This window comes from Panthera tigris, chromosome B1, assembly GCF_018350195.1.
Source record: "Panthera tigris isolate Pti1 chromosome B1, P.tigris_Pti1_mat1.1, whole genome shotgun sequence".
Taxonomy (NCBI): domain Eukaryota; kingdom Metazoa; phylum Chordata; class Mammalia; order Carnivora; family Felidae; genus Panthera; species Panthera tigris.
Window position 1 is genome coordinate 2,706,268 of NC_056663.1, and position 24,443 is coordinate 2,730,710.

Consider the following 24,443-nt stretch of genomic DNA (forward strand, 5'->3'; position numbering starts at 1 on the left):
ATTTCCTCCATCACCGAAAACACAGCATAATCCACAAGGAGGAAAGTGTCCCCACAAAGCCCTCATTTAGGAAAATAAAAACATGTATAGTATCTTTGGTGATGATTGATAATGAAAGGTGAATATCGCAAATACTGAAGAAAACTACTAGACCCATTAGATATTAGACAGAAAAAAATACCGTCATTTCACTGAAACCGAACCCGTAGACACTAACCTCGGCAGGAGAGACTGTGTATCCTATTTTTGACATAGAGTATTTGCTTCCTACTTTCACAACTCTGTGAGGGGGCACAGGAACAGGTTGACTTTGTCCACATAGTTTACTTTGACACCAAGACATTGGGCCTGTATTAGCAAGGACGGTGTTCATTTCTGTCACTTCTCACACCTACAGTTTAATGGGAATAAATATACAAATGCATGTGGTCTTGAAGAAGGACACAGATGAACTGGACATTAACAAGTTGATATTTAGAGGTGTTTACGTGACAAGGGGAAACCTTATTGCGTGGATCAAAATTATCCCCAGGCTGCAGTTTGAATGAGAGGAAAATGTACTGTCCACTCTTGGGTTGGGTCTTCCTCCCAAACGTAAAGCAAAACCGTTATGTGTCTGTGGTTGCAGATGATTCTCCTGAAAGCAGCAGGAGAGGAGTGAGGATGTTCTGTCCACTTTCAGCAAAACCAGTGTCAAAGAAAGGAACAGAGAAGGAGCAACTGAACACCATGTTGGCTTTGCCTCTTTATTGATGCCTCAGTAGAGTTCACTCTCAAGCGATCAACTCATGCCTATTTTCAACCAATACCGAACAATTTTCCATCTCAATGTCCATGTGGAGGAAAGTGCCATGTGTGACTCTAACACTTTTTTTTTTTCCATATCCCTGGAGTTCTGAATAGTATATCTGCAGGATAACAGACGTACTTGGTCCTCTCGTTCATGAGTCCTACGCGGGCAACATCCAGGGCTGTAGGCTCTCTGAATATGTTGAATAAGAGTGTTTCCAGAGAAATGACACGTTTTCTTTGGCAGAATCATCTCTGTCTATATCGCTACAGTTCGACAAATGATTGCTTAAAATCTACAGGAAGAACCACCAGGTCTGAAAGCGTGTCATGTCAATATTTTTGAAAATGCAGTGATTTTTTGGTTGAGAGTCACATCACAAGAAACTTAACTGGTCTTAGCAGCAGGGAAAGAGGAGTTTATAGGAAGGCTATGAAGATTGTTAAAGTCACTAGTGCCCGCAGTAAAGCTGGAGTCTGCAAGAACGTGACAAGTCTGACTTGCCTGCCTTCCATCTCTGTGACTCTCTGTCCATGCACATTGTCGATCTCTCTCACTGACCAGCTAGTTTCTTGTTTCCAGCACACATGGTGGAAAACGATTGGTGTGAGAAGTGCCCCGTCAGTGCTATGATCTAATCACCCAGGAAAAAGAAAATAAACTGTCTCAGACCTCGCCTCGAATGGGTGGACTAATCAGCTGAAGCAGCGAGGGGATTCCATCATAGGAACGTGGTTGTGGAGAAAGCGAGCACTAGAAAACCAGTCCTTAGCTTCACTGCAATTCTAAGATGGGAACATACTCTGTATATGTATATATACATATAATATATATAATTATACATATATTTTTTTATTTAATAGGGAATTTCATCTGGACCTAACTGAAAGGGGCAAATTGCCCTTTCCTCAACAAACCACTCATTATTAACAGGTCTCGCATTATTAGGATGAGGGGAAGGTGGCGGGTTCTCCTTCAGTAAGGCAGTTTCTTCTGTGTTGCCGGGGGAAGGGAGTTGGCTGGGGCACCAGAGTCCTAAGTGGGACTAGATATCAATGCGTAGGTGGTAGCTACTCTGACCCACAGTTCTCAGCTGTTGGTTCCTGGGAAGGATTCAGTACCAGCCTGGTTGCTGTCTAGTACAGTCTTCAGCCCCAGATTCTGACTCTGTTAATTATGGCAAAAGATTAATCTGTAGTGATCAATTTCCATCTGTTCTTTGTAACTAATTCTGAGAAAAATCATCACAAGTCACATTTATGGAGGGTTCATTGTTTAGTCAAATCTCCCCATATGTGTTCCTCCCTGATGATTTTTGCACGACACTTTCTGTAATATTTCCCCCGCGGTCATTCAGGTCAACTCAGGGAGCTTGTGCAAAACATGATGGTCAAGCATTGTCAAATATTCTAGCAGGTAAAGAGTCCAATTGCTGTCATCGATGAATTGGAAGGAGTTTACCAACGCAGCTCATTTAGGAGGTAGACTGTGACACGAAAATGTATTGGTGGATTTAAAGATATGAACTGTGATTACGGGAAAGTGATTCTTAATAAGAAGGTCCATCAAGGTGATAGCCTGTTGAAATGGATAGATTTTTGGGGAACGTGCTGTAAGAAAAGATACTTGGACTTGGCAAAGGAAAGGTATTTTTGAGAGTAATCTCTCATGGACTAAATCACAGAGCAGTGTTAGTAAAAGCCTAGGTTAATGAAAGGGAATCGAGAAAGATAAGACTGAATAGACAGATAGGGCAAAATTATAGAGTACATTGAACATAAGTCTTATACCCTTCATTCGTCAGGCCATGGGAAGCCCTTAGAATTTTATGAGCATAGAAACCTGTATTACTGTTTGCTGCTTCCAAAATAGCTCCAAAATATCAATGACTTAAACAAGAAATGTTTGTTTCTTAAGTGCATCTTCCCGTCAGATGGAACTCCTAGGCTCCGCTGGATCCACTAGGCTTGGCTCCAGAAGTCAAGGTGGATTCACTTAGCCCACAGACTAGTAGCGACCTACTTTTTTTCACAGAGGGTCCAAAGAACAGGAGAGGTAAGCAAAATATGTACCACCTCTGAAGGCCTTGGCTGGAAACTGGCATGCATAGCTTCTGTCCACTTCCTTTGGTCAAAGCAAGGCCCACATCAGTGACATGTGGGGAAACATACTGCAAAATCACACAGTAAAGAACATAGATACAGGGTGAGCGTAAATAACTGGGGACAATGATCCAACCTACCACAAGTATTATGAGCAGAGCAGTGCCTTAGAAACATCTCTCCGACAGCAACTTATTTGACCCACTGGATTGACAAAGTAGTGTTAGGGGTTGGGAAGACAGTAACCGTATTTCAGGGAAGAGTTATATTTTTGGAAAAGCTTTTTCAATTTTTTTGATATTTCTCAGACTACTCAGGATTTCTAATACTCCATTAGCCAGTGTCAGCCATATCCTTCTCAAGACCATGAAGGGCCTGAGAGTTCACCCTGCTCTAACGTTACCAGGCCACAGCTTCATGGGTTCTGGCAGAAGACACGAGGCCCCTGGACCAGAGACACTACACATTATTACTCATAGCACAGCCGAAATGTTGTCGGTTTGAGGTGTCATAGTTATATACAAAATATAAATTAGCCAACATTTTTATTGGTATTGTCCAGATTGTCTATACTGTGATAAGATTTTTTCCACTTGTTTTATTGGTTGTTTGTAGAGTTGTGTAGAAGTCTTCCAGGATGTATGTAGGGTTTGTTTGTTTGTTTTCTCTTTTTTGGTCTGTCAACTTTGCTTTATATATATTGTAGTTAAGGTAAGATAACGTATATACATTTAAAATTGTGACATCTTTGTGGGTGTCATGAAACATCTCTCTTAAACTTCAGAAACAATTCTTGCTCTGCAGCCTGATATGATAAAGCATCCTTCCTTTGTTTGCCTTACAGTTTGCATGGCCTTCTTTTTTCTTTTTTTAAGGTTTCAAGTTTTTATTTAAATTCTAGTTAGCTAACATATAGTGTAGTATTGGTCTCAGGAGTAGAATTTAGTGATTCATCGCTTATATAAAACATCCAGTGCTCATCTCAAGTGCCCTCCTTAATGCCTGTCGCTCATTTAGCCCATCCCCCACCCACCTCCCCTCCAGCAACCCTCAGTTCTCTATAGTTAAGAGTCTCCTACGATTTGCCTCTGTTTTTCTCCTTTCCCATACTTTCATCTTTTGGTTTTTGAATTCCACATAGGAGTGAAATCATATGGTATTTGTCTTTCTCTGACTGATTTATTTCACTTAGCATAGTACACTCTAGCTCCACCCATGTATTGCAAATGGCAAGATTTCATTCTTTTTGATGGTTAAGTGATATTCCATTGTGATATGTGTGTGTGTGTGTGTGTGTGTGTGTGTGTGTGTGTATACTCTTATCCTCATATATATATATATATATATATATATATATATACCACATCTTTATCCATTCATCAGTTGATGGACATTTGGGGTTTCTCGATAGTTTGGCAACTGCTGATAATGCTGCTGTGAACATCAGGGCGCATGCACTCCTTTTTGTCGTTTTTTTAAAGGTATTTATGATTTTTTTTTTATTTTTTGAGAGACAGAAAGAGAGCTCACAAGTGGGGGAGGGGCAGAGAGAGAGGGAGAGAGAGTCTTGAGCGGACTGCAAACTCTGCACGGAGCCCGACATGAGGCTCAGTCTCACGACTGTGAGATCATGACCTGAGTTCAAATCAAGAGTCAGATGCTCAACCTACTGGGCCACGCAGGTGCCCCCACATGCGTCCCTTTGAATCAGTATCGCTGTATTCTTTGGGTCAGTTGCTATGTTGCAGGGTACTTCTATGTTTACCTTTTTGAGGAAATTCTACTCTGTTTTCCAGAGAGGCTGCACCACTCAGTGCACATTTTATGACCTGATTTCATGTTTTTCTAATTGTCTCACCTCTTTTAAATTCCCTTTTATGTCCTTTATCCTTTTGCAATAGTCATTTTTTAAAATTTTTTCCAGTTTTTGTTTTATTAGCTTCTCAGTGATACATACACATTATTGGCATTTATTTTTCTAAAACTATGATGCTGATTACTCTGTGACACCTATGGCCACTTACAGTTTTGTCCTTGTTTACTCTATTTGTTGATCTTCTTTCCTTCTTAAGTATCCGGGCTTCCTCCTGAGAGCATGCAGTGTTAACAAAGCCCAGCACCTTTCTTTGTATCTGAACTCAAAGGCAAATTACTGAAAGTCAAAACCGCTGAGTGTAAGGTCCCCACTCAGCCCCTCCTTTCTCAGCTGGATGCTGGCCTGGTGAGTCCGGGCTGCCGGTGAGTTAGGAGGCCCAAACTTCAATTTCATTTCTCCAGCCCAGTAAATTTCCCAAAGCTCTGTTGGCTATTTACTTCTTAGAAACATCTCCACACAGAGCCATGAATCTGTAAGAGGCCAGATGTGAAAAGCGGGTTTTATAATACACACTCACCTCCGTGTAGCTCTCTTTTCTTTACAACTTTGGCCCTGGAGACCTGGTTGCCCTAACAGATTTCATTGCCTTTGAAGAGACGTTCTATTTTTGTAAACTCTCTGGCTTTACTATTTGTTCTCAGCAGGCGTGTTGTTTGCACAAGCCAGAACTGTGAGTGTGTTGTGTGTGTGTGTGTGTGTGTGTGTGTGTGTGTGAGTGTGCGTGCGCACATGTGTTTTGATTGCTCTAGAAGAGGAAACTTGGAAAACGTGTATCAGACCCTGACAGTCTGGTGTTATGGTGACCTGGAAGAATACAAAAACATTTGATTTCTGTGTAATTATCTTGAAAACCTTAAGAGTATTATGAAACCTCTTTTTTGCAGATATAATATAGATAGACAGTATTTTAGAGATTCTTTGGAGGTTAAAAATAGGCATGGTCTATTCTATTCTTTTTTTTTTAATTTTTTTAACGTTTATTTATTTTTGAGACAGAGAGAGACAGAGCATGAACAGGGGAGGGGCAGAGAGAGAGGGAGACACAGAATCGGAAACAGGCTCCAGGCTCCAAGCCACCAGCCCAGAGCCCGACACGGGGCTCGAAATTACGGACCTCGAGATCGTGACCTGAGTTGAAGTCAGACGCTTAACCGACTGAGCCACCCAGGCAGCCCTGGTCTATTCTATTCTACGTGGTCTATTCTACATAGTTGTGCATGTGTAAAAAAGAAAAAATAAACGAGTGAACACTTAGCTACAGTGTCATCGAGAGATCCACTTACACGCGGGTGAACTCCCTGCACCAGTGACACAGACCTGCTGGTCAGCTCTGCACCCACGTGCAACCAGCAGGTCGTCCACCGCACCCCGCACCCCACACCCCAGGGGTCTTGCTGCCGGCCCCTCCCTGCTTCCTCCCACACAGTGTGGTTCTGTCCTCCGAACCGCCCCCTGGATCTTTCATGGGCTGTGTCTTCTATGGCCAGAGCGAAGCCTTTCCCGGGCCTTCCCTATCCAAGTGTGGCTCCAGGTAGGAAGGGTCTGTGCTCCGAGACGCGGACACATCGTGGGCTTGCACCGCTCTCCCGTTCTGTTGTTCTGTGTCAATCCTCAGCACCCTGATCCGCCGCAGTGTGTTATGTCAGAATCCATTCCACACGCTGGCTTCACGATGTGACTGCCTCTGGTTCTTCCCCTAAGCGCACACACACACACACACACACACACACCATATAGGCATATTATACAGACACATGCACACATATTATAATCATACAGTTAACAGCAACAGAGAAGAAGTAAATAAAAAGTTGTAAATGAGAATACAGACCAGGTGTGTGTGTTTTGGAGCTCTTAACTTTTTCTTCCAATCCTAATGTTTACTTCTGATAATAATGCATCATGAGCTTGGGAGATGCCCTAGCACGGGAGAGATCACAATTCAATGATAAAATAATTAATAATGATAATAATAATAACAGTAAGAGTGTCTGATTCTTTATATAAGAGTTATGAAGAACTACATTTTAGGAAAATGAGTAATAGAACCAAACACCCCATGCAGCGCATAAGGCCGAACTAAGACATTTAGAGGCATGGGCCCCCTCTGTATTATGGCCCTTTCCAACCACGGTTCCGTTTCCCCATCGCTTTTCCAAATGAAAACCAATTCTGTGCTCAGCAAAATGGCATTTCATTCACGTTGACTCCTGGAGTACTCGTCCGAACTAGATGTGCTGTTGGTGCCCTAAGTTCAAGCATTCGGCACTGCTTTTGGCCTGGATATTTCTGGAGGTTCTAGACCACGTCACAGTCACGCGGGAGAACAGCCAGTGAGTCAGGAAACTACGGTGTGCCATCTTGTTCCTTTGGCGCATCCCAAATGGCCTGACCCACACAGAGCCCTGCTTCGCGTGCTCAACCACACAACTGAGGGTGCCCTCCATCTTTCTGTGGGTTTTGTTTCCCAAAACCGCTTCCCTTGGTTATAGTTATGCCAGCGGCGTAGCTAGGATTTTCCCTGGGGGATAGAGGCAAAAGAAAATAACCCTGTTCAGGCGCTCCTGGAATTAAGTCTCTGGATGTGGTGTGATTTTCCAGCTGCAAGAACATATTATTAAATACACATTTGTCAGAAGAGATTAGAGATTGGTGAAGAGCTCCTCAATATGTAGATGAATGTGTGTTCAACCTTTAAGACACTGTCTGTCTTGCCTCCATTGGCACATGGGAGTGCGAAGGAACTGTTGAAAAAACCCATAAGCCTGTTGCCTTTCTTTCTGGATGTATTCGGACATTAAGATAACTAAAAAATATTCCTGAGTCACCACAGTTTAAACTGATTCAGGTGTGTAAAGGAAGAAATAGCTGACACATTTGCTTCGTAATTTTATGCAAACACAAAATGAAGGAAAGAAAAAGGATACGGATGAGTACATTACAAGGCTACCTGGCTGCTGGCTTGTACAAAATATTTAAAGTATTTATTATGTCAAAAGTGGGTTTTATTTTTTTTAATGTTTTTTTAATGTTGATGTATTTTTGAGAGACAGAGAGAGACAGAGCACGAGCAGGGGAGGGGCAGAGAGAGGGAGACACAGAATCCGAAGCAGGCCCCAGGCTCCCAGCTGTCAGCACAGAGCCCAGCACAGGGGCTTGAACCCACAAACTATGAGATCATGACCCGAGCTGCAGTTCGACATTTAACTGACTGAACCACCCAGGCGCCCCCTCAGTAGCTGGTTTTAAGAACACACTTCAAAAATGTTCCATGCTATTTTACTGTGTTACAATAACATTATATCATACTTGAAAATCTTGTCTTTGTGATTACTAAAATAAAATAAAAAAAAAAAACGGTTTTGCCGAGAAGTAGTGATCATTATGTCTTGTTTGTTTGTTTGTTTGTTTGTTTTTGGTGCACATTTTTCTTACGAGAAATGTTTCAAGGGGCTTTGGGTGTCTTACCAGGAGACACCGTTTCATTTTCAAAATCATCTTTGCATATTACATCACATCCTCTCTCCTGTGAAGGATTCTGTAACGCCTTCTCGGAATGCATTTCCAGATCTGATTTGTGATAAACGGGAAGAGAACTTTCAGGAGTGAAAGCTTCACATCTACTTCATGCATATTTCCCTGAAATGCAGATTTTTAGAACATAGAATTGAGTCGGTTTTCCCGTGTTTAAACCCAAGCTCTGCGCCTTGCTGGCTGTGTGACCAGACTACATTAGTGAGCCTCTCTGTGCCCGCTGTGAGAGTTGGGATGAGAGCAGTATTATGTAGCTCCCATGCTGTGGTCAGGAGGAGAGAAATGGCAGGGCTCCGGGGAAGGTCCCCGTACAGAGTGCATTCTGGCAGGTTCTGCTCCTGTCTTTGCAGCCTGTCTGTAGGTGAACGTCCAGGGTCCCTCGTTGCCTTTCAAGGCAGACATAAAAGAGATTTAGAAAATTGTGAAAACCTCTAATTTATTTGCTTTGGAAAATAGTTATCTTCTCTTAAAAAATACCTTATTTATCTTGATGTACAATGGATTCGTCATGGTTATTTTAAAACTTTTTTTAACGTTTGTTCATTTTTGAGACAGAGCATGAATGGGGGAGGGGCAGAGAGAGAGGGAGACATGGAATCCGAAGCAGGCTCCGGGCTCCGAGCTGTCAGCACAGAACCCGAACGGGGCTCGAACTCATGGACCGCGAGATCACGACCTGAGCCGAAGTCAGGTGTTTAACCGACTGAGCCACCCAGGCGCCATGGTTATTTTTAATCGAGTTAGTATGTTTAACGGGCTGCTTTAATCCCGAACATGGTAAAATTCTCACCCACATGATTCAGAGCGATTTGGATCCTCCATGATTTTTACTTCTGTAGGTGTGTTCGGAGACGAGATGTGTGATGAGTGTTGTTCTATGTGGGTCTTCGTGTGGACCCACCTTTCTTTAATTGTGACATCTCCCGCGGTGTTCTCTGGGGGACTGAAGCCTGTGCACACTTGTGTTCTGGACACTCGGCGAACGGCTTGTCTGCACTTGATCCGCGGTGGCTAAAGCAGGCTGGGATTTACCTCCCCCCAAATTCACTTGCAAACTCTTTGTTTTTGCTCCTGGTGCGACTGTCGTGAGGACCACATGCCATATGGCGTGCAAATAATGAGATTCCTTACCCTCCATACAAAGCCCCTAACATTTATGGAATGCCAACTGAATACCCTCCTTGGAAGCCGTGCCAAGGGGGGATGTGAGGAAGGTCAGGCCAGAGTGTGCGGATGGCTGAACCCGGAAGGTGCTGTCAGGCTGCAATGGTGACCCCACACCCCCCCATAAGGCATCACACTTCTACTGACCAGACTCAGTGTGTGTGCAAAGGTGAGTCTCAGCAAGGAGAAAACTATGTCTGTGACACCTGTCACAGCAATTCTTTGGGTGACATTAAGCAAAAAAATATAGGGTAAACACACCACCTGTAGCATAATAACCTTTTTGAAAGGGGATAAAGAAACTGGTAGGAATCTATTTTAGTATTTTAAGATTTATTATCTTTGATGCTATTAATATGGGTAATTATTGTGCTGGAATTCTCTCTCCGTGGAAAATACTATTATTGAAATAAAAACTGCCTCTGTATTTTCTTTTAATTTTTTCCTTTTAATTGCCTCCTCTCAACACTTTATCGTTCATCAGTGTATTTTGTGCGTGATCAGTCTCAAAACATTTCCGTCCATTTATTCCAACGGTATTCATTAATTATGCCCTGTGTCCTGACACACCTGATCAAAAAGTGGGTCACGTGGCATGTGTCACGATCGGGTCTGTCCCCTGGGGAGGACACACACGTGTGCACAGGGAACGCAGGGAAGGAACACAGGTCAGCCCCGGAGGCCGAGGGCGGTCCCGGGAGAGGAAGTGACTTTCGGTTGTGCGGAACCAAGGACAGTCGGCTGTCAAGAGGATGATGTGAAAGGTTTGAAATCCAGATCCTGTAGTGAAAAATAAATCAGAAGAGCAGAACTATCCAGAAATAATGGAGATACAATACAAAGGGTGCACCTGAGAGTAAGAGCTGAAGTTATGGCTGCCTTCCTAAAAGTGAACAAAGAAAATGAATTAAGCATGTGTGAGTCTCTGGAATATTCACGACGCGGACTTACCGCGGTCCTTTCCAGAGGCCCTTTTCGGAAAAGATGCGATTGCCATGTGCCCCCATGTGCCTTTCGCCCCTGTTTCCAGGTGGGTTCATGTCAGTAGGTCACACAGTGTTTGTTCCTCTAAAAACTGAAACAAATGATAAGGGATCTGCTGCTCCTTACGAGGCTCCTTGAAGAGTATTCTCTTATCACTCGGTATTTTTTTTCTCACGGCAGGATCTTCCCAAGGTCTCCTAACAGATTTGTGAGCCCCACTTCTGAATTCTTCTTGTCCCCGTGCTCAATCAGGACAAGTGTGGAAACACCTGTCTCTGACAGACTGCCCGTCTCCTCCTCTTTCATTTCCAATCACACTGCCACGACTTTCTGTAAAGGTGGGTGTGTTTAAGTTCAAACCCACGCATAGGGGCGACAACTAGGTATATCAAAATCATACGAAAAGTCACCATTCGGTTATCGACGGTAATTCTTCCCTAGTCACCGAGCTCGGCGATCAAATTATTTACTGACATGTTACTGGTGTTTCTAAAACCATCTCCATCAGGGGACTTTTCATTTCGGTGTGCTCCCGTTTAAAAGGAAAAGCCATCTTGCATCAATGTTGCTAAGTTTATGCTTGTATAAGACAGTGGAAATAGCCGACTGATTGCTCAAGAGGAGTTTATATGTATCCCGAGAGAGTTGTTCGGTTCGGTGCTAATCAACCAGAGGATGTTTACTGAATCCTTCCTGTGAGTAAGACATTGCTGCCAGAGGAGCTATAAAGGAAATTGGGAGGCATGTGACATAGGACTTGACCTCAATAAGCTTGCAAAATTTTTGTAGCTATGAGCCACAAACCATACACTCATCAATAGAACTAAGCATGAGAACGTGTATGTAGAATAGCGGTGAAAGTCAAGGTAATATAGGCAATGAGTATTGGCAGATATGACGCCCAACAGAGGGGGTGGGACTGTGCTGTGGAAGATGGGTGCTGTCCATGGTCTGAGGAATGTGTCCATGCAGACGCTGCCCCTGTCCTGCAGGACCCCGGGGCCATTCGGGATCCCGATGACGATCGATGCCATCTTTGTTCAAAACAGACGGTATCTGGGGCGCCTAGGCGACTCAGCCGGTTAAGCGTCCAACTCTGGATTCGGCTCAGGTCATGATCTTACAGGTTGTGGGATCGAGCCCTAGACGCTAACCCACCCACCACGGTCCAGAGTCCTGCCTCAACGACCACCCGACCCATCTCTATCGTGCTCCCATTCTGCCTGGGAGTGAGGTCAGGGGTCTCTCTGTCTCCACTCCTCTCTTAGCTGTAAAGTCTTTGGATCAAAGATGAAATTCTTAATGCCAAAGACTGGATTCTTTTCTTCATCTTTGAATCTTCGACTCCTACACCAAGCCTGACATTGAGACAGAACAAAGCAAAACAAAACAGATAACAACAATACCAAAAAAAAATAACCACGCACAATAAGGAACAGCAGATCAGTCAAAATGGTACAGATGATCTCTTGCTTCATGCCCGTGCTTCCTCGAGGCTCCTCTGTCTTAGGCAACGGGGCCTCTGTCCCCATTGACGTCTGTCTGTCACTACTGAACTCTGCCTCCTTACATTCTCCATTCCAGGCCTCCCACTCCCTTGCTTCTCCTTCCGGAACTCTTCTCATGCTCACCCTGCCTCCTCCCTTGCTGGTGCTACCCTACTTGTCCTCGCCACCCCGGAAGACCTCACTGGCCCTCTAACTGCCTCCTGTGCACATGAGGCCCATTTTCCACCAGCTCTCAGTGTGTCATTTCTATAAGAGTAGATTTTTACAGCACAAATTGGCTAGCATCACACCTCTGCTTAAATCTGCAGTGATGTATTGTATTGTCCTCTGTTGCCAGCCCCTTGCCACGTATGGGAAATATCACATGATCTGACCCCTGCCAGCCTCTCTGGGAACAGATTCCATCATTCTGTCCCATGCTTCCTGTGCCCCGCACACCTGCCATGTGCCTCCTACCTAAGTTTCTGGGAGGAGACTCCTCCTCACCTCAGACCTTCTGTTTCTTCTGCCTGGGGGCTCTGTCCACGCGACACTGGCTAACCCTTCCCTGAACCACACGCCTGTGTTCCACGGCCATTCCTCAGAGGTCACCTCCACCCCCTTATCTGAGTCCCACCTTCCCCCACTGTACCCCCTCAGCACTGTGTTCTCACCCCATAGACCTTCTGACGGTTGGTAAACATGTGCTCATTTTTCCTCCACAAAACTGTATGTTCCATGAGGAAACATCGTCTCTGTTGTCCACTCTTTTATCTCCAGGGCCTGGAAACACGGCTGGCACATTGCACAATGTCTACGCAGCCCAGTACATTCTGCGGAGTGACAGAGCGGATGACAAAGCTCTCGAGGAAGTGCTAGGTGCACATGGTTCCAATAGAAATGAGTTTCCTTGAAAGAATTTTTATCTGAAAGAATATGGACAGACACAGAGGGCGGAAGGCAGCTCACGAAGCTTCCCAAGGAAAACAGAAGCAAATGATGGAGGTTGGCCCAAGCGAGGTGTGTTTTCCAACAAATCCTCTGCTCTCGCTAATGAGTGAGGAGGAACATTGGGTTTCTGGCTTCCTCACTTAGGAGCACTGGGGGGACAGCAAGAATTCAATCCACGACGTGTCACGCAACTGTGTGGCTGTGACCTGCTGTGTCCCACCTCTCTGACACGCCGGGCACTTCCAGCTCTGTGTGCCCTCCTAAGAGGGAGGCACCTCTGGGGAAACACTGAGACAAAGGACGTGGGAATGTGGCAGGCTTGATGCCCCTGTCTCCACTTTCTTTTGATTTCCCTGGAGACCCTCCAAAGTCTATATTCAGCTGGTTTATATCCAGTATGGAAATACATACGATGAAAAGATGTAGTGAACTCAATTCACACACCTTCCGGAGCCTGCATAAATATGAAATAAATGGTACTCTGGGGATGAAGGGCTTTAAAAAGAGTTAGTCTCAGCCTTGACATTCCAAGTATGAACACTTGCCTGTAGAGCTTCCATTTGTAAATGCTACTTGAGTATTTTCAAGAATTAGCAACCTAAAATTAGCAAATGGATCCTGTGTCACGTCTTCAGTAGGTAAATCAATGGGTTATATCCTCATTGATTATCTACAAGAGTCTTTTAGAGAATGGATCCCAATTCACCTAATATATATATATATATATATATATATATATATATATATATTTTAAAGAACAATCTGCGGGATAAATTGCCAGAAGCAACCCTCTCTGTAAGCACGGAGGCCTGGGAAATGGAAGACAGAGCCAAAGGCATGAGATGACGACTTCTCACCAGGGAAATTACAGTGGTGCCCAGGACCAATCTTGTTCATATCCTGAGCTTATAAAAGCACACCGCAACCCCTGAGTGCCCAGCGTGCCGCAGGCTGGGATCTAGCATTTGGAAAAAGAGGATCCCATGGGTATGGCTGAACGGGGACGAGCCCCACCGTGAGCCCTGACTTTGGCCTGCCCCGGCCCTCCACCTTGGTTCCTGAGAGCACAGGGATGCGGGGCAGGACTCATTAGGTGTTTTTCCAGGCACAAAGGTAAACACTTAGCGGGATCGCTGCCGTAAGTGTATCATGCCCATAACCACTTGACATCATCGGTCCACACCACAGTGACTTCGCTGAGAGCTCACGGCTTGTCCGTGAGTCAGGGGGAGGAGGTCAAGGCGCGTGCCAGCACGGTGTGATGACAACTTGGCATCTTTATCCTTACGTGAGCCAGCTGTGTCCAAACAAGGGCGAAGACCTTCCATTTGTGGAGGGGAAAAAATACGCAAACTAAAAGGCAGCTTACATGCTGATGGCCAAACAGCTCGCTTTTGAATCCACACAAGAAGCATCCCACGGGCTGCCCTCCTCTGGGGCTGGGGGGCAAAGACCAGCGCTTCCCTCCGGCTCCCCTACATCCAAGCCCAAGAACGTCTTCAGCCACGGAAAGTCATTGTCACTAAGGGGCACCTGGAGAGTGCCTGTGCTTCTGTCCCTGTGTCCTTGCAGCCAGAGCTCTGGACGACAGGGAGTGGCTGGCTTCTGCCCCCACCTGCCTTCCCCTCCCTCCCCCTCTCCCCGCCTCTCCCCCCCCCACACACCCTCCAACCTCCTGCAGAGCCAGGCAGGCATCTCTGTTACTCAGCACCTCCCCTCAGGTCTCGCAAGAGTCCGGGACAGGAACACCTGCTCTTTCAACATTGTCTCTGTTGCAAACAAACTTAGATGCTTTTGCATATTGATTTGATGGCAAAGTTATCGAGGTCTTGGAAAGGTGGTAATACTACGAGCAAAGTCCTTTTCGATTACTGTCTGTCACTCCACTTGCCAGGTCACAGCACCGCACACGTACGCAAGGGCTTCGTCCCGCAAAGTCGATCAGTAGAGAAAAAACTCTGGTGAGAAGACCTGATTTGTGTACTCTGTCCATTCATATACCAATTTGCTTTCTTAAAAGAAGATGGACCGTTGGGTCCTCTCCAACCCTATGATTAATTATGATTGAACGCAATTCATAGAATTGAAGTGTTCACATTTTTCTAGAATTGGTTCCCAAAAGAAAACAACAGCAACTGTTTTCAAGGGTAAGTGGGAAAATGTTGTCAAAACAATAATGATTTAGCTTTTGCGTGAGAAATTGTATATATTAGCCGCCTTTTACAAGTTCTGTATTTTACTAACAGAGTCGTACTTTGGAAGACTGAATGCACAAAATGGGCAATGGCCAGGCCACAAAAGCAGAATTCTGACCCACTCTCTGCAGCAAGGAGCCCAGAAACCAAATGGCCCTCTACAGTCACCAGCCTGGGGGGCCCAGCCTGTGGGAGGTCAGACCTCTGTCTCTAGCAATCCATCCAGGAAGCCCGTCCAGTGGCCGCGACTTGATCAATACCTGAGAGCTTCCCTAATGTTTCCCCCTCCTCCAGCTCAGGGCCAGTCACAGAAATCACGTAAGAGCCCATACTTCCAGTCACCCCCACCCACAGCTTCCCGAGGCCAACAGTCTCCCATCAGGGCACGCTGGCAATAGCTGAAGCCGTCCCTTCTCCCCCTGTAAATACTTTCCCACTCCCCTGCGCGCCTTTGAGACACTGCCAGATGCAGAGCAGGATGGCCAACCCCCTTGCTTTAGCGAGCTCTGACTAATTTGCCTGTTGTCCCTCAGTTGTGCCACATTGTGTCTTCTTCCTTTACATTAATGCTCCCAGAAGGGCGTCTTCATCTCTTCTAATTGCAAAATTCTACGATGGTTCACATTCTTAGGGTTTACCTCTTTATTTTTGAGCCAGAGAGAACGAGAGAGAGCGCGTAAATAGGGGAGGTGTGGAGAGAGAGGGAGACAGAAAACTCCAAGCAGGCTCAGCACCGTCTGCACACCCAACGCGGGGCTCGAACTCAGGAGTCCCGAGATCACGGCCTGAGCCGAAACCAAGAGTCGGATGCTTAACCGGACCGAGCCACCCAGGCGCCCCCGGTTCACATTCTTTTGTTCTGTTTCCACAGAAACGTGAACAGCGTGGACCGTACTGCGTTTCAGATGCGGACCCCACGGGAGACAGACCCTGGCTGAGTGTTTTCCTTTTTGTCTGGAAGGGCAGTAGAACCCCCCGGGGCATGCAGAGGTAAGGTCACCTGGAATCACTCACATTAACTCCTAATGGAAGGTTAAGGGTTGAGCTCTTTAGCATAAAGGGGGTTGTCTCCCTTAAGAGTGTAAATCCCTTTTGAATTTCCCTGAGGAAGCTGGCCTGACCAGGAGGGTGTGTGGACAGCAAGGTAAGTAACCTCTGGGTATTCTGATGGTTTGAAAGAAAAGCTCCCCCACCTCTTGGGTGTTGATGACGGTCCCAAAGGGAACGGTTAATTTGGGATGGTTGGGCTCACTAGGTTAAGTGTTAACTATTAGATTAACAAGTAGACAAGCTTGGATGAGGTTCTGGCCTAGCACTGCCAGTATGTGCTATTTACAGACCTAATCAAATAAGATCGATAGATTTTGGGTCCCAAATGAGGCGTGGTTGGCTAAGATTTTGAGTAAGAGGTTGGGATCACACGTCTTGAAGATCCACTTCGTAGTTTATGTTGAGAAGCCGGACAAACACGCAAAACTGCGAAGCCTTGGACAAAATTCTCCGTTTTGAACAGCGCCACCTGGTGGCAGGATGAAAACAGCACCCACACCGCGACGGGGCCAGCTCTTGACCCATCTGGAACAAGCTGGCCCAGTTTGGGGTCCAGGGATAATTCAAGGGGGAGATAAGTTCTGAAGACACTAATAATTAAGTAGAAAAGTTTAAAAAAATATATCCACATTCCATAATGAGTTTTGGTAACTTGCATGCAAATTATCCTTGGAGGAGTATTTGCCCAATTAATTATTAGCACTTGAGAATTTCTTTCCACATAGGCTGTGTGTGCCATTTGACAATTAGTGAGTTTCAAAAGCAAAACAGAAGGCATCCAACTGAATGACTTTATCAACAAAACCAGATAGAAATATTTTCAATTCATTTTATAATTAAATTTAATTACAGCATTTATTTGGATTCAGCAATTAATGAACAGTGAGACAGACTCTAACTAAGCCATGTATTAACTATAAGAGCAAAATGTCTCCTAAGCAAATGGATAAGCTGTCAGAGGGAAAATTTTGAAAATACTTAGGATAAAGTTCTGCAAGCATTTTTGTTTTGTTCATTTTCTCATAAATGCTGTAACGATTTTAAATTTCGTATACAAGAAACTTCATTTACTCAGTTCCTACGGTAAATTTGGCTTTCTGTTAAATCTTGATATTGATGTTTGATCAAGTTTACCTGGAAAAATTAACCCCGGAAAAATAAAAAGTTAAAAAAAAATGAAGAAAATTTTTGCAAAGATCTTTCACACAATTTAATATCTGATAATTGCAGACTATACAGAAAGATACAGACACTCAATAATTCAACCCCTACCTTCACGGTATTTGTAGCCTATTTGAAGATACAGTAAATAACCAATTCACTACCAGAAACTGTACCATTGACAAAAGTCACACTTTTTTCAAAGTGTGGTACAGGGGCACCTGGGTGGCTCAGTCCATTGAACATCCAACTCTTGACTTTGGCTCAGGTCATAATCTCAAAGGTTCGTGGGACTGAGCCCCAAGTCAGACTCTGTGCTGAGAGAGGAGCCTGCTTGAGATTTCTCTTTCTCTCTTTCCCTCTGCCCCCCTCCCCAGCTCATGCTGTCTAAAAAAATAATAAATAAATAAATAGTACAAGTATAAAGGACTAGAATAGTCCTTAAACAGACCCTACCGTATAATAATATAACATCTATCAGAATTTTGCCATCACAAATCAGTGGGACAAAAAAAATCATGGTATCAGGCAATTGTTATACATGGAAGGGAAAATCAGGTTAAGTGCTTAGTTCTTTTTTTTTAATGTTTATTTTTGAGAGAGAGATGGAGAGCGAGCTGGGGAGGGGCAGAGAGACAGGGAGACACAGAATCCGAAGCAGGCTCCGAGCTCTGAGCTGTCAGCACAGAGCCCCACTCGGGGCTCGAACTCACAAACCGCGAGATCATGACCTGAGCCAAAATTGGACGCTTAAACAGCTGAGCCACCCTGGCGCCCCAAGTGCTTAGTTCTTAATGATCACAGCTTTCTATGCAGGTGATTTCAAGAGTTAAATATTAAAAGTCCACCTGCCGGTTAACAGACTTCTAAAAATTAAGCCTCAAGAAGATAACGCTTTTCAATCTTGAAGAACAAGGGAAGCGATCATTGGGGGAAATGCAGCACTATTGGAAGTTTAGAGCAGATAATACTTGGCTGTGGTGAAGGGCTCTTGTGCCTTGTGTGTATTTTGTAGCATCCCCGGCCTCTGCCCATTGATCAGAGTAGTGCATCCTCTTTTTACAGTTGTGACAACCGACAATGTCCCCGGATATGGCCAGTGGTCCCGCAGGGTGGCAAAATCACCTCTGCTTGAGAACCACTGCTTTGTAAGAATAAAACCATCTGTAAGACCAAAAGGAACCTTCCACGTTCTTGACCTTGCAGGAAAAAGATGGGGAAAAGGGAGCATGAAGTAGGTGAAACAGATCATGAAAAGATGCCCGAGGCCTATAAACCGAGCGTGTAGTGTTCTAGAAATCTTAAGCCTAAGATTTCTGCTACATTGTTAGTATATCGATCTATTTCATCCCACTTGGGCCATAATTACTACAAAACCGGTCTGGAAGTTCAGCAGAAAGCCTGAGTCCCTCCGCTGACTAGGTGAGCCAGCACAGACGTTCAGGCCGAAGACACTGACCTGAGCTTCAGAGGCGAAGTCAGCGGAGCTCGTGGCGGTCACTTTCTTGGAGAGCCGCCATGCTGGGCCTTACTCTAACCATGTGGATGCTTCCCTTGATGGCGCTATGGGAGCGGAAACTCCTTGTGTAGGAATCAATTACATTACCTCTCTTCAGCTTCTTGGTTTTTTTAGGTATGACTTACACGCGATAAAACACGCAGGTCATAAGTATTCCATTTGGTTGGTTTGGACAAACATTCACGCCGCCGAAAACAAGATACAGAACATTTGCATCAACCCAAGAAGGGTTCTCTTGTCCTTTCCCATTCAATAACCCCCTCCAGAAGCAATCACTTTATCTGATTTCATCACCACAAATTAGTTCTGCTTATTGTAGCGATTCATAACACAGACTCATGAAATATCTCTTTTGTGCTTGACTTCCTTACTTATCATAATGTTTTGAAAATTCATTCATGTGACTGCATATATTAGTGTTGATATTCTTTTTATTACTAATTAGTATTCCATTGTGTGGCAATATTACAATTGGCTTATTGGCTCCCATGTGGATGAATATTCAGTTTTTTCTCAGTTTGAGGCTGTTGCGAATAAGGCTTCTGTGAACATTTGTGTTTATTTCTCTTGAATGAATACTTAGCAGCGGGATTGCAAGGGGTTAGAGGAGCTGAGTGTGTAACTTTAGGGGACACTATGACAAAGTTACCGAAGCAATTTGCCATCCAGAGCAAAATACATGAGAAGACTCCTTGTTCGTCATCCTGATCAACATTTGGTAGTGTCTATAATTTTGACTTTGGCTATTCCAATGAACATGAGATCTTATTTCATGATTTCATTTGTACCTTGTCATTTACTTATTGGATACTTGTACAGCATCTTGTAAAGTGCTTTTCAAGCCATTTATCAACTTTCTGCTGATAGGGTTTGTTGTTCGTTGTTGATCCGTAGGAGATTTTTTTACATACTCTGGATACAAGTCTTGGTCAAATAAATGTATTACAGATATTTTTCCTTAGTCTGTGGATTGGCTATTTCTTTCTTAGTGGCAAAGAGTAGAACATTTTAATTTTGATGAAGGTAAAATGATCCATTTTAATAGCTATTTGTGCGTGTGTGTGTGAGGGTGTGTGTGTGTCTTAGAGGGGTTTGCCCTAACCAAAGTCGTGCTGTGTGTTCTGGGAGCTTCTCAAATAGATGTTTAAGTCTTTGATCCATTTCAAATGGTTATTATGTATTGAGTGAGTTAGAGGTCAAGGTTAAGTTTTCATTCCATACACATAACAACTAGTAGTATTTTTGTTTAAAAAGTCCTCACTGTTTCCAGTGTATTACCTGGGCATTTTTGTCAAAAGTCAATTGACCCTAACTTTGTGTGGTTCTGTGTCTTCACTCTACTCTGTTCCACTGACCTTACAACAATACCACACTGTTGTGATCACCCTGATGGCACACGTTCCCTCTTCTTTTCCACAAATTCCAAGGAATCCCAGATTCCTTACATTTCTATACATACTCTACTTCTCAGAAAAATCTGCAAGGATTATGAGTAGGAGTGTTTTGAATCTATACATCAAGTTGGGGAGTATTGACAGCTTGAGAATATTTATTAATCCTAAACTATTTATAAGAATAAATATTTATTCTTCAAGACTACAAATATAGCGTATCTCTTTGTTTACTTGGGTTTTTTAATTTCCCTTAGCAACATCTATTTAACATGACTCCTAGGTTGTTCATTTTGTTATAAAATGGTATGTTTTCAAAAAGCGTACTTTCCAATTAGTACATAGAAATGTAATTGATTTTCATAAATTGACTCTGTATTCCACGATCTCACCAAATTAATTTATGAGTTTCTGTGGTTTATTTCTATTTGGTTCAGGGGAGTCTTCAACATACAGAAATAAGTCTTCTCTGAATCCTGACAGTTTTACCTCCTTTCCAAGTTTATACTTCTGCTTACTTTTCTTGCTTATTTCATTGGCAAGGACTTCCTGTAGAATTAGGAATGGAAATCACGAGAGTAGATAATCCTGTCTTCTCCTGAAATGATGGAGACATCATCTTTGTCTTCCATTTAAGGAAGATGCTAGATTCCGTGTGTGAAGATTCTGTTTTTTAGATGCAGGTACTTGCTAAGATGATTCATCATGGCTGGGAGTTGAATTTTCCCACTAGCTTTTTCTACATCTATTGAGGTGACTGTGGGTTTGTTTCCACCCAGTACTCAGTTCACGTGGTGAATGACATTGATAATTTTGAATGATAAACAAACTTTGCTTTTCTTGGTTAAAATCCATCTGTTCATGATATATTATCTTCTTACATAAAATTGCATTCAATTGACTAATGATTTGCTCAGGGCTGTTGCTTTTCCGTGTGTGAATTTACTTTTTTTTTTATTTTCTTATTCGGTTTTCTATCAAGATTATCTTGGTCTCATAAAACTAGTTTTATGTGTACTGTATTTTAGGAGTATTATATTTTCTGAAGAATTTGGCTAAGCTTGATACTATTTATTATACACTTATCTTGAATAAAATCTACCAGTGAAGCCACTTGGGCTTGGACTTTTGGGAGAAAGTTTTGTGATTATGAATTCAGTTTTTTAAATAGGTAGAAATATTCATATTTTTCAATTTTTCCTTGAATCAGGTTTGACAAATTATTGTTTTCAGGGCTATTTCCCATTTCACCTAAGTTTTCATAACTTATTGCATAATATTTTATATTATTATCCTATTATTTTAAAGCTATATGATTTCTGGAAATTTGCTGTTTATTTTCTGATGTTTATAATATGTATTTTCTATGTGTTTTGGTTAGACTTGCTGTGAGTTAATCAATTATATAGTAATTGTATATAGGTATATATAATACCTAATGTGTTATACTGTACTGTACCTACTGTATTATATACCTACTATATTATATATAATATATATTATATAAATATGCATCACATATATAAACACAGTTTTAAATTTCTATTTTCTATTTCACTGATTTCTGGTGTTAGTATAACTTTTTTCTTCTATCTACTTGGGTTTAATTTGCTTATTTTTTTAAGCCTCTTATTCATTTTACATCCTTCTTACTCACAGGCCTTTAAAGCTCTGTTTCTTTATCTAGACACTGCATCCCCAAATTCTGATAAGATGTGTTTCTCATTAGGATCAAAATATTTCCTCTTGTGAGTATTCCTTTGGTTTGTGGCCTATTTTAAACCTTATTAATTCATTTATTAATATGATATTGTAATTTATTTCTAACTTAATACAATATGGCCAGAAAATATTCTTTGTGAACTCTATATTTTTTCATGTATTGGGCGTTGTTATCTGACCCACCGCAAAGTTAATATTCTATAACCCTTGTAATAGAAACAGTTTATACCATGATTGTTTGCAATGCTCTATCAGTTATTGGGACAAATGGTTTTAAATCTCCAGCCATTTTTTGTGTGTCTGAAATTCATCCCTTTTTACTTTTATTTTTATAAATTTTCATTTCATTTATTACAGGTTTTAAGGTACATACACTTCGGATGACTGTTAATCCTTCTTGATGAACAAGTACTGTTATCTTTAATAAGCGTGCCTCATTATTTGCTGTAATACTCTTGGTCTCAAAGCCCGAGCCACCTGGTGTGAATCTTCCCACTTTTACCTTCCTTTGCTCAAAGTTTGCATGGTATGCCTCTTGCCACTCTATTACATTTGGACGATCTGTGTCCTTTTAAAGGGTGTTTTTTATAAACAGCATGGACTTATGTCTAGCTTTCTCATCCAATGTGACAATCCCTGCCTTTCAATAAGAATGCTTCATCCATTTACGTTAATTTTACTTAAGATAGGGTTGGAAGTTTATCATGTTGACATGTGTTTTCTGTTTGTCCCAACTCTTCTATATTCCTCTGTGTTTCTACTCCTACTTTGTGTTAGTATCATCCAGCCTACCACTCCGACTGGCTGGTTTGCTGTCTGAACTCTCTTGGCTGCGTTATCCTGCCCCCAGCCTCCAGCCGACCAGTCTGGTGCACTCAGGAAGGAAGGTTAGTTGTCAGACACAGCCGATTCATAACGCGGCTGTGCTGCCTCAGATTTTAATACATCAGGCAAACCCACACCTGGGACATTAAAATTTGCTTTGTTTCTTCTTTTATTTGTCTGTGGGAGAGGCTTGTTCTTCCAAAAAATCTGCCAAGAAGGAAAACAGCTGTCAGCCTTGTCTCTCCCAGTCTGAACCACAGACAGAAAGTAGTTTGAAGAAAAAAAAAAAAAATGACCAGAGACTCAAGATGTGTAGGATTGTAACAAAGAATGTGCCACTCATCACTGGTGTCCCAGAAGGAGAAGACAAAGGATATGGAGCTGAAAAGATGTTTGAAGAAATGATGCTTGGAAACTTCCCAAACTTGGCAAAAGACATAAACCCACAGATTGCAGAAGCTGACTGAACCCGAATATGTTCCTCCTCAAGTGAGGAAATCTTGTAATCTCAGAAAAGAAGCGAGATCTTGTGAAAGAACAGCCTGCAGTATATAGTCTCTCATTCACCTCTTCAGTTTTCTATGTTCTGTTTAATAGTTGACGTAAAAATTGCAGTATCGTCTAACGTGATCTTGACGCACGTAGAGGAAATACTATAATTATCTTAAAAGTGAGAAAAGATAAAAGGGTATGAAGAGAGATCAGGTCTCTATGTTTTGCTCAAACAGGTAAAAGGTTGACCCAGTAGATTGTGATAAGTTATGTGTGTACGGTAACCACTGAAAGCTAGACGAAGACATACATATAAATACACTATAGACCTATAGACAAATGAAAATGGGAATCTACAAATGTAGTCAAGGAACACAAAGACAGGAAAAAATAAGGAAATGGAAAATGAGAAAACAGGAAAGACAAAAAGAAAACAAAACAAAAAATTTTTAAAAAACCCACAATTTTTGCTCTGGCAAAGGCTCTGGGTAGCATGAGAAAATGAGCTAGTGGGTAGTGGGAGAGAACATTTATAAACCACGCATATGTTGAAGGACTCACATCCTGACTATACAGACACATCTCGAAACTCAACATGAATAAACAAAATGTGACCGGAGAAGTGGCAAAAGGCATAAAGAGACATTTTCCTGACGAGGAGTGATGGATGGCCAATCAGCATTTGAAAAGACGCTCATCACCAGCTGTTGAGGAAATATGAGTGACAGTAACACGCTGTCACCACACATCCATCAGGACGCTGGAATTAACACCAGTGCAATAACACACACTGGGGAGGATTCCGAGAAGTGATCTCTCACTCTGCTGGCGGGGAAAACAGTTGGACAAGTTCTTAAGAACAACAAGCATGCACTTCCCATATGACCCAGCGATTGCACTCTGGGGTATATATCCCAGAGAAATGAAAACTGCATCTCCACAAGAATGTCTATGATTGCTCAAGACAGCTTTACTTTAATAGCCAAAAACTGAAAACATCAAAAATAGGTGAATGGCTCATAAAACCATCACACCTTGGAACACTACTCAGCCAGAAAAGGAAGCAAGCTATGGAGAGATGTGGCCACTTGGGTGGATCCCAAGGGCACCGTGCTGAGTGGAAAAGTCATGAGTTGTGTACCCCATGATGCCATTCGTACAACACTCTTGCAATATCAAAATTATAGAGACGAGGACCAA